Source organism: Musca autumnalis, unplaced genomic scaffold (assembly GCF_047663935.1).
Source record: "Musca autumnalis isolate F117 unplaced genomic scaffold, ASM4766393v1 scaffold_1, whole genome shotgun sequence".
In the NCBI taxonomy this organism is placed as follows: Eukaryota; Metazoa; Arthropoda; class Insecta; order Diptera; family Muscidae; genus Musca; species Musca autumnalis.
In genome coordinates, this window is record NW_027411644.1 from 35,543,705 (window position 1) to 35,555,579 (window position 11,875).

At 34.6% G+C, this 11,875-nt stretch overlaps 1 protein-coding gene across 2 annotated transcripts in view; it reads right to left on the reverse strand.

The window, feature by feature from the left end:
• Nucleotides 1-11,673, reverse strand: part of dysf (neuronal PAS domain protein dysfusion) — a 195,155-nt gene extending 183,482 nt beyond the window's left edge. For both annotated transcript variants that reach the window (XM_073972924.1, XM_073972933.1), the window contains exon 1: nucleotides 10,738-11,673. The gene's annotated coding sequence lies outside the window, so the exon portion shown is untranslated. The remainder of the gene's footprint in view (nucleotides 1-10,737) is intronic.
• Between the last annotated feature and the right edge of the window lie 202 nt (nucleotides 11,674-11,875).

An 11,875-nucleotide genomic window follows, 5' to 3' on the forward strand; every position in this document is an offset into this window, starting at 1 on the left:
TTTCTAGTTTTAAGTGCATTTGTAAATAAAACACTGTAACTTATTTTTTAACTATTTTTTTATTTTTAACTTTGCAGCATTCCACTGGGAACCTCATAACAAAATTATAGTCAATTTAGGCCGAAAATGTAGATAAAAACTTTAAAATATCTGAAATCGTGTTGTACCGTTATATAGGGGCTATACCAAAACCTTGACCTGAGTCAAGGAAGTTTCTGTACCATTGGGAACCCCAAATGCCAAGTTATAGCCAATTCGGCCTAAAAATTTAACCAGAATCCTTAAAATACTTTAAATCGGGTGGTACTGCTATATGGGAGCTCTAAAAAAGGACCCATATTGGTTTTGGTTTCATATTCATGTATTGTCATCCAAGTCTGAAAAGTGTACAAAGTTTTAGTTCGATTGGTCAACTACAACTGTGTGGAAAATAAGTTACTAGATTTGAACTAAACAGACACAAAAGCAAGTTAAATTAAACACTGTAAAAAGGGTTTTTCACAATGGACTCCATTTTCACCCTAAGGCGTTTTCGGGACATTGGCTTTATTATCTTGAATTCAGTATTACTTACGTATTTTGTTGTTGTTTAATTTAATGCATAACACGGGCAAATAGTTTTAACCGTTTCATAGATATGGGTAACTGAAGTCGTCAAATAGCCAAAAAGTCGAGATTTTCATAACTACGAGGACCCAGTGTCATGTGTTAACATATTCCAATTATGCTCAAACTTTAACAATCTTATAATCTAACTAAACTAAACACTTTAGTGGAGTACCGCATAAAAAAATCCGACATCGATGTTCTCCCTTTGAGTTAAAACCAGATTAATGCAACAAATTAAGACAAAGAAAATATTGAATTTTAAATAAAATATTTGACAATTTAACAAATTTTATATTTTTAAATAGGTTAATAATAAAAAATGGTTTATAATATACATATAACCATATTTTTCTATCCACACTGTGTTAAGGGGTCTCAATAGCATAATAATCTGCTAAAAAAGCGGCGTTAAACGGCCAACAATTTTAATTTAGGACACTTTGATGATTTTTCCCAACTTTAATTGTCAATTTTACGACTTTTATGTCGATTTTCGGCCAAAAACTGTTTGCATATTTTGCATATTTTTTGCATATTCTGCATATTTTTTGCATATTTTGCATATTTTTTGCATATTTTGCATATTTTTTGCATATTTTGCATATTTTTTGCATATTTTGTGCATATGCAAAATATGCAAATATGCAAAATAAATACAAAATATGACCCTGCCATTGAATTTAGATTTCTTTGTAACGAATTTTGGTCCAATCAGAATCTTCGTATCTCTAATATTAAAAAATATGCAAATATGCAAAATCCGATGTCTAGTAATGGGGTTACATAATGACTAACGGATCCGAATTTTTGCTGGGTACTGTGACACCCTCAAGTCATTTGAGGGTTAATTTTCCAAATTTCCAAAAAATATAAACAGTTTTTGAAAACTGTATAAAATTATGATGCATTTTCATTAATTGCACTTAAAATGCAAGATCGCTTATTACTTATTATTGTTGTTCTTTTAATATTATTTTTGTTGTTATTTTCTACTTCTTTTATACATTTGGGTGGTTGTTGTTAAAAACTTGACAATGAGTTGACGTTTAAAATTGGATGTAAGCTCTTCAGTCAAAACACTTTAACATTGTTTTGTCTTTTTGTTTGGTTTTCGTCACTGATACATTTATTTGGCTGTCAGTAGGTTTGTCTGTCTGTCCCTCGGCCTCTCTTAGACTTCACACAAGACTTTTTGAAACAATTGGCGCCAAATATTTCCCCAAGACTCCCTGCCAGTAACTGTGTTGTGGTGTGGCCCCCACCCCACCCAAAGTGGACAATTGCTTTTAAAGAACTTTTAAATGAAAATCAATTTCAATTTCAACCTTTCGTTTTTTTTTTCATCTGTGTCTTGAAATGACAACCACAGCCCAATGTTTGTCTGTCCCAGTGCCGTTTTGGTGTGTTTGGCATTTATCTCGATGTGTGATTGCAAGTTCTATGGAAATATTTTAAATTGAATGTCTGTTGTGCGCTGAGTTTCGGGGGGTAGGTCATCAGATGGTATCCATTTTATGATGTGTTTTTGTCTTTTTTCGACTCCTTGGCTTCATGTGTAGCCTTCACAGATCAACTTTTGTGGTAATAACGAAAACAAAAGGAAGTGAATGTGAGGGAGTGGGTAATAAGGGAGGCTACTGCCAAGAATTTGGTTCACTAAAAAAGCTTTAATGCAGAAGGCTGGAGTTTAAGCCCAATATCTTTAAGCCTGCTATTGTTATGGCAGAAAATTCTTCATTGGGAACATTTCTCCTTAAACATTTTTTTAAGAAACAAACATCATTGATTATTTAGAAAAAAAAAATAATAAAAATGTTAAATAAGTAAACATTTTACAACAAAATTTTAAATTTACTTTGAAAATATTTTGAATGATGTTGCCTATTGCAATCTGCCTCCCTCTCTCTCTGACCTTTTGACCCATGAGTTTGAAATTTAATTGTTATAAACAAAGAGCTGTTTAATAGTTTTTAAGGCAAATTCATACCATCATCATTTCTATTCCCCGTTTATTTGGTTTTGATTTCTATTATTCGGAAAAGTATCTTTCGAATTCAATGGAAATCAAAATACCGCCGCTTTCCAAATAATAAAACAAAAAATGCAACAACAGCAACAACCTATCAAAACTCATCAATCATTTATGAACGGCTGTTTATGATCTGGTAATTGATCTTCTGCTCCAGCCATTGATCGACCAATTCCTTTTGTTTAATTGTTATAGCGCCTCATTGTTCATCGTGTTAATATTTGGAGTTTTTTGTATTGAGATTATCGGTGTGGTTATTGCGAGAGCTAAATGGATAGATTTAATGTGTACTGAATTTTTAGTTTCAATTGATTTCTTCCTAAATCCAAATTAGGACAAGAAAAACTCTTCCAAACAAATATTTTTGACGGAGACGAATTATTTTATTTAGAGGAAGCCTATGCTATATTTATATAAGCGCTTTAGGTTGGTTTTCAAATATTATTCCCCACATATTTTGAGAATTTTTATTTACACTCAAAGGCAAAGAGAAGCCAACATCGATTCACATTAAATTAAGTACGATCTAACGCAACACGGTCACAAGTATTATCCAGAAAAAAATCAGATCTGTTAGTCATTATGTAAGCCATTACAAAGTAATGTAAACAAAAATAACCAATTATATTACTCCTTACTAAGTTATGAGTGCGATGGCACGGAGCGTGTCTGCACGCGAGCTTTTTGTTGAGAAAAAAAGAACAGATGGTGGTGCACATGTTGTGTGTTGGGCTACAAATCCGAAGTTCGATCAAATCCGGCAGAGAGGGAAATAAAATGAAATAAAATAGTATAAAAAAATAAAATAAAATAAAACAAGTAAGAACGGCGTTAAGTTCGTCCGGGCCGAACTTGATATACCCTCCACCACGAGTTGTATTGAAGTAAAATGGAACAATTAGTGTCCATTCATTTATGATGAAGACAAATACCAATATTTCTGTAAGATAATGTGGCTAAACCCTAAAAAATACCAAAAATCAAGAGGTATGCTTCTATGGGGGGATATATGAAGACGTGGTCCTATAAAAATAATTCTTATCTGGAATATTTTATAACCTCATGGAGCACGAAATAACAAACTTCAGTCACTTCGGTGCGATATTGACGTCACAACCTTCAAAATACCGAAAATCGGGAGATACCGTTCTATGGGGGCCATATAAAGGCATGGACCTATACCGACAAAATTCTGGGGGAAAGTTTTATACCACCAACGAAGACTAAATACCAAATTTCAGCCATTTCGGTGGAATATTGAGGCCACAACCTTCAAAATACCGAAAATCGGGAGGTACCGTTCTATGAGGGCTATATTAATGCGTGGACCTGTACTGTCAAATTAATGGGGGAACATTTTATACCACTAACGACGACTAAATACCAAATTTCAGCCATTTCGGAGGAATATTGAGGCCACAAACTTCAAAATACCGAAAATCGGGAGGTACCGTTCTATGAGGGCTATATAAGGGCGTGGGCCTGTACCGACAAATTTACGGCGGAAAAATGTATAACATCAACGATGTCTAAATACCAAATTTCAGCCATTTCGTAGGAATATTGAGGCCACAACCTTCAAAATACCGAAAATCGGGAGGTACCGTTCTATGAGGGCTATATAAGGGCGTGGGCCTGTACCGACAAACTTACGGCGGAAAAATGTATAACACCAACAGAGTCTAAATATCAAATTGCAGCCATTTCGGAGGAATATTGAGGCCACAACCTTCAAAATACCGAAAATCGGGAGGTACCGTTCTATGGGGGCCATGTGAAGGCGTGGACCTATACCGACAAAATTCTGGGGGAAAGTTTTATACCCTCAACGAAGATTAAGTACAAAATTTCAGTCAGTTCGGTGTGATAATGAAGCTAAAACCTTCAAAATACCGAAAATCGGGTGGTACCGTTCTATGGGGGCTATATCAAAACGTGGACCGATATAGCCCATTTGTAATACCAAACACCTTAGGAGTAATAGATACTTCTATACCAAATTACAAAGCTCTTTCTTAAAAATTGTGAGCTGTATCTTGATTTCAACAGACGGACGGACGAGAGACGGTCGTGGTTATATCGGAGAGACGGACATGGTTATATCGACTTAGAATTTTACCTCCGATGAATATTTCGATGTATTATGGTGGATGGTATAATGAAATGCAATTAAATAAAAATATGAAGTGTGTTGAAATTGAAAATAAATTCATCCTCAACTGTTCTAAAAATATAATTTTTATACCCTCAGCCTTTAGGCTGGAAAGCGTATCGAAATTACGGTTTTAGACCCCTAGTATGTTTGGACGAAATTCGTTTCAGACAATTTGGAGTCGATTTAGCCATGCCCGTCTGTCTGGCTATCGGTCCACTCCTTCGGGTACCTCCCACCAAAAAAAAAAATCGGAAAAAGTGAAGTTTAAGAGCGCCTCTCTGATTGTTTTGAAATTTTCTTCAGTAGGTTGTACTTGCTGCTCCCTTTACGACGATATAATTTTTTTAGGGGGCAAGTCCATACTACGTGAGATAATGGTCTAAAAGCTCAAAGAAACCCTAACCGCACCAACAGAAATCTGCAAGATAACGTTCGCAGGGTGTTTCTGATTGGTTCAATCTTTTCACATCGTATTATTTCATCCAGTTTGGTATCAGGTGTGAATATGGACTGTATCGGAGAAGACCGATTTGAGAAAAACATTATGATGCGAACGTCAAACTGATCCTCGAAGAGCCCTTAAACTTCATTTAAACGAAAATATGTAACTCTTAAGCGGAAGATAAATATTAGCAAAGTTTCAGACAAATAGGATATTCTATTCGTAAGTTATCCTGCGCATCACTTATTTGAGTTAATTACAGTTTTGGGCCATTAAGGCGGTAAGCATTGACTGGCTCACGAAAAAATTTATATAGTTGTAATGAGAACCACAAGGATTACATCCGATGGAATATTCCAAGCGATCTTCGAACAGCCCTTAAACTATCTTAATTGAAAAAAATTTACTTTTGTGTTTGGAAGAAACAATTCATCTCCGATATAAGTTTGGATGAAATATTACGATGCACTAAATTCGAAAATAACACTATGCAACACGAAAATGATTAACCTGACACCGCAGCGTGATAGAAGACCAAAAGACATACGACACGTTTTTTCCTATCTCATCAACGTTCGCGGTTATTGGCATTCAAAAGTTTGAGGCTTTAATGTCAAAAGGGGGTAATTTTGTCAGGACTATATCTTCCAAACCGTTAGGAAATTCGAATTCATATCAGAGGCAAAGTTGTAGCACATCTCAAATGAACAAAAATTATGAACACATAAACTCCATCAAACTTTATCTTTTAGGTCATAATCGTCAAGATGTAATTTCCTTTTACATTTTTTCTCGGGTTTTGTTCTACAGATATCAAACCGATACAATTTAAAGCAAACAACCAACGACAAAAATGTTCCTTAGATCATAATAAACATTTTTAAAACATGCGAACTCTGTATAAACGGTTCTTAAAGGTCAAAATAGGAAAGCAAATGGGATTTTTGTCCTGTTTTCTCTGGTTCGGGTCCACAGATTCTAAACCGTTGAAAATTCAAGAGAGCAATCAACTACAATAATGTAGCAAAGATATCAGTAAACAACTTTCTGGAACATACCAACTGTCTGTGAAAAGTTTTTAAAGTCAACATACAAAAACACTTCAGAAAATAATCAACTTTTTCACTTTTTTTCTCCGATTCTGGTCCATAAATACCAAATCCTCCAAAATCCACAACTTTCCAGAAAATATCAACATTGTAGGAATAACGCTTTTAGCTGAAATTCACAAACTAATCAATTATTTTTAACATGTTCCCTTACTCAGTAGTGCGATTCTCTAACTCATTTTTTGAGTTACCCACAAAAATCGGTAACATTAAAACGCAAAATTATGACAGAAAAGCCAAATAAAAGTTAAGAACACTGTTGCTGTCGGTAGAACTTTACGACTACTTTTTATTGGTCGCTTACTTACCGAATAATATATTTGATTACCGAAATAATAAGCATTTTAATTTTACCGATTTTTGTCGGTAACTGAAAAAATGAGTTAGAGGATCGCACTACAGGTCTGTAAATACGGACCTGAAAAGGAAACAAGTAAAAAAAGTATCAGTCGGCTTTGCCGACAGATATATACCCTCAGCCAATGTGAAGCGAGATTTTCACCTCCGGACAGATCGAATGTATTTAAGATTTCTTCAGAATTTTGTGGCCCTTTTTGGTCATTTGAACTTGCCGACAAAAATGTGGATTAGGAATTAACTGCATTAAGGCACAAATGTTGAACTTTTGTAGGGTAGGTACCCTTAGTGAGGACCGATATGGGTCATTTTACAAGTAAAACTAAATTTTGACAAAATATTAGGAGATCCAAAGTTTGGACCAAATTGGTTGCCTCATTCAAGTCATATTGTCCTAGTATTTTAGTTACATTTTTTAAATATTGGGGAGAAGTACCGGAAGTTGTGGACCCATGAAACTAATTTTGGGTATAATATGACGAAGACCAAATGTTGGATCAAATCGGTTGAACAGTTCGAGAGCTATCGTGTTCTCCGTCCGCCACATATGGTGACATAGGGGTTTTTTTACACCTTTCGGGCTGTTTTCCCAATAAATATTGGCTTGCCCCTGAAAAAACTTTTACTGTCGTAATGGAGGTAGCAAATGCAAATCGCTTCAACAAAAATCAAAGTGATTCGAGAAGGGCCCTATTCCACGAAACAACTTATCGCTTTTCATTTTGCACTTACACTTAATAAAAATAAAATAAAAACAATAAAATAAAATTAAAGTAAAATAAGATCAAAATAAATCAAATGAAGTAAAATAAAATAAAAAATAAAATAAAATAAAAAAAAATAAATAAAAATAACACAATATAAAATGAAGTGAAATAAAGTAAAATAAATTGAAATAAGATAAAGTAAAAAATAAATAAATAAAATAAAGTAAAACCAAATAAAATTAAGTGAAATAAACTAATCTAAAATAAAACAAAATAAAATGAAGTGAAGTGAAATAAAAATAAAATGAAATGCAATAAATTAAAACAAAATAAAGCGAAATAAAACAAGCAAAAAAGTGTTCGGCAGGGCCATGAGCTAACATAGAGTAACTAGTTTTCTTTCTCCACAAGATGGAGAAGTTACTTGTCCTATTATAACTAATTCGTTCTGGAAATGTATCTAAAACCCTTAAAATAGCGGAAATAAGGTGGACATATGTCGGTAAGTTTTGGAGGAGAAGTTTCTCGGTCACTAGGAAACCTAAACGCCAAATTATAACTAATTCGTTCTGAAAATTTAGCTAAAAACCTTTAAATAGCTGAAATCGGACGGCACTGCTATAGGGGGGCTATACCAAAGCTCATCTTCAAACTTGACACGTGTGTACAAAATTTCAACCCCCTATCTCAACTCGTTCGGAAGAGAGCGTGATTACAACAGACGGACGGACGGATATGGTTAAATCGACTTAGAATTTTACGTTGATCAAAAATATATGTATATACCTTATAGGGTCGCATGATTATTTCGATGAGTTACAAACGAAATGACAAACCTAATATAACCTCCATATTATGGTGGGTATGGAGGGTATAATAATAAATAAAAATAGTCTCTCAAATAAAATCGAGAAACATCGATTTGTGAGGTTGTTCACAGGGTGGAAGTTCGGAATGGGGTTGTTCGCAGGGTGGAATTTCGGAAAGTGAGAGTTCGAAGAAGGATGGTTGATTCAGAAGGGGAGGTTCGGAGGGTCGAAGTCGGAAAAATCCTTACAATTTCTTTTCATAACCGTGTTTTTACTATTTCCTAACAAAATCTCCCGTCGCAACGTTTTTAAAACTTTACTTGCATTAACAATGTACATTGGCAAGGAGAACGTTTACCTCGCAAATTTAAGGCAAACTTATCAAAATTTGATCTGCAAAATCAAAATGCAGAGTTTTCTGTGGAACGAAAGAGCACATTTTTTTGCAAAATCTTAGCAAAATACACTTTGCCGTTACAACTTTTCACTTTGCAGAAAGAACGTTTGTGGAACAGAAATCAAAAAGAGAGCTACATTTTTTTGAAAACTTATCACTTATCGAAAATAAGGGTTCTGTGGAACGCCCACATTTGAGAATTGTCAAAAATATTGCTAAGTGCAAAATAAAAAGTTGATAAGTTGTTTCGTGGAATAGGGCCCAGGTCTTAAAGTGAACTTATCCGAAATTTTGTCTGAGAGGTAGGAGAAGGAGGAGACAAATATAGTCCATATTCGAACCTGATCTATATCTGGTAGATATATTAGGATGTGCAAAGTATGGATTACATCGGTCACTCCCTTCAAAAGTTATCGTGCGCACAATTTTTCCGAACATTTTTGAACTTTTGTGGGGGAGGTACCGGAAGGAGTGGACCTATATGGCCCATCTTTGAACTTAAACTAAGTTTGGGTAAAATATTACGAAAGATATGGCTTATCTTCAAACTTAAACTATGTTTGGACAAAATATTACTAAGGCCAAATTTTGGACCGAATCGGCAGATCCGTTCGAGAGTTATCTTGCGCTCCAACCACCTCACACGGTGTCATAGGGGTTTTTTTTGCAACTTTTAGGCTATTTTCTCAGAAAGATAAAAATTGTACCGTCGTATGGAGGGCAGTGAATACAAGATGCTACAACAAAATCAAAGCGATTCGAGAGCAGGTTCCAATCTGAACTTATCCGAAATTTTGTGTGGGAGGCACCCGAAGGATTGGGAAGATTGAGTCCATATTAAAACCTTATCTAAGTCTGGTAGAAATTTCACGATGTGCAAAGTATGGACCAAATCGGTTACTCCCTTCAAGAGTTATCGTGCCCACAAATTTTCCGAACATTTTCGAACTTTTGTTGGGGAGGTACATGAAGGAGTGGACCTACATATATGGCCCATCTTCGAACTTAATCTAAGTTTGGGTAAAATATTACGAAAGCCAAATTTTGAACCGAATCGGTTGCTCCGTTCGAGAGTTATCGTGCGCACCAGCCAGCCAGACAGACAGACGGACAGACAGACAGACGGACGGACGGACATGGCTAAATCAACTCCAAATTGTCTGAAACACATTTCGTCCAAACATACTTGGGGTCTAAAACCATTATTTCCATGAGGCACATTTTGTCCGTATGAAAGTGTATATACCCTCGTTAGCATAAATTCTGAGGGTATAAAAACTAATAATTTTTCACATTTGATTGACTATTTTGGAAAACATGAATGAAAATTCGTTACATTTTCAATTTGAATGTTTCCATATCATTCCACTAAATGCATAATTTCTCACAGATAGTAGAATTCTTGCGAATATGTTTGGGATCACTGGAAATTCATTGAAAAAGGAGAAGCTGTTTCAACCTTTTGTTTTTGAAATCATAGAGACACATTTTAATTAGGGCTTTATTTTTTTCAAATTTAACAAAATATAACACATATTAACAAATGTTGTATCGCCTCTATAAGCGGTTTTTAGTGTGCGGCACGTCGTTTGGACTTGGAGGAGGTTACATGTTATTGATATGAAGAAGTCTTTATGAAAAATAGTTTTTTTCGGAATGATATATTATTTCCTCAAAAAATATATGTATATCCCTAATGTACATCGAAAATAAGAATAAATAAATTAAATGTCGTATGGAATTTGACACTAACGTTTCAGCCTAGTTCAGTCAGCTGGGTATTGCTGATACCTTATATTGTTCTAGCATGGTATTCTCTATTTGTTGTTGTTTTTTTGACAGCAACAATTTTTACTTTGCTTATTGTAAATGCACCAATGACCAACTCTTGTGACCAACAATTTTTTTCCTCTGTTTATGTGCGGGAAATCGAAAGACTTAAGCAACAAACGCATTGTAATATTTAGAACAATAATTTCCAATTAGTCCAAATCGAAGTTCTTTATTAAAATATAACAATATCAATGAATCAATACCCTACACAACACTGTGGCAATTATTCGTTTTACTATGCAGAAATATGTGTTATTTAACGAAATACTAATGTCCATAACATTACTTACAATTTGCAAATTACAAATATCAGGAGTCAATTCCTTATGCAGCAAGCCAGTAAAAAATAATATCCAATATTGTGTTTTAATAAATAAATTAATTTTCTTTTTATTTTTCTTTATTTATTTTCAGAATTTCTATAACTCTTTACTCATAAGCTCACATTTGTGTTATATAAAAATCACTTATAAATTCAAATTTTTGTAACGTAACGTAAATTGTAAGAAATTTTTAATTAAAAAAACTAATTCTCTTTTTCACTTCCTTGTAATCAATTTTATTTTCTTTTTAATAATTATTTTTTTATTTAGCAATTGTTGATCAATTTTTTTATGTTGTCATAATTTTCCTCTTGTCATGGGTCTGATTAAAAATTCACACATTTTCGTTATATCCACACTTCACTGCTAATTCCTTTTGATTTAATTCCGATTGTTCTGTCGAACAATTCCGATTGATCTCTTGTAAAATAATCCACTTTGGCGTTTATCCGTTTTTCGGTTGTTGTTGTTCTTCGTTTCTTACGAGGCGCACACACGCACCGCGACCTTCACAAAAGGTAATACTTTTACGTTTGGCGTCTTGCGCAATACTAAAGAATCAAAACAAAACGTTTAGAACCCTTTGGTGTTCTGTTGCTGCAGTTGCCTCTGCTGCTGCTGCCGTCAAAGAACAGAAAACCCTTTTAAGCCATCGACTGCCCTTCTTGGCTGCATAAGTTTTGGCCTCCTTCAATTCACACACACACCTAAAGACACACGACGACCACGTTATAGTTTCACACGAACACAACGACTCTTACCGACGGCAAACGACGAGCCATATACTGTTGTTACAAAAGATCTACCAAACGCATCGATTCAAGTTTCAGAGAAGCGATCGCCCGCTAATCGCACGAATTTGTTGTTTGTTATGATCTAAGAGCGTTTCAAATGGAAACTAAATGTGCTTTACCGGGATTACAGGCCATAATGTGATCAGAGAAGTTTAGTTTATTTTTCAAAGAGTGTGAGTGTGCCGTTTTGGTTATACGGTTTGACTTGGTATGTGATGAGCTTCAATACTCGTACACATACGTAAGCATTATTCTTAACTGCCTTAGTAGCGGGAGTTGTAAGCCCAAAACATGTTAAAACTTGTTTTCCC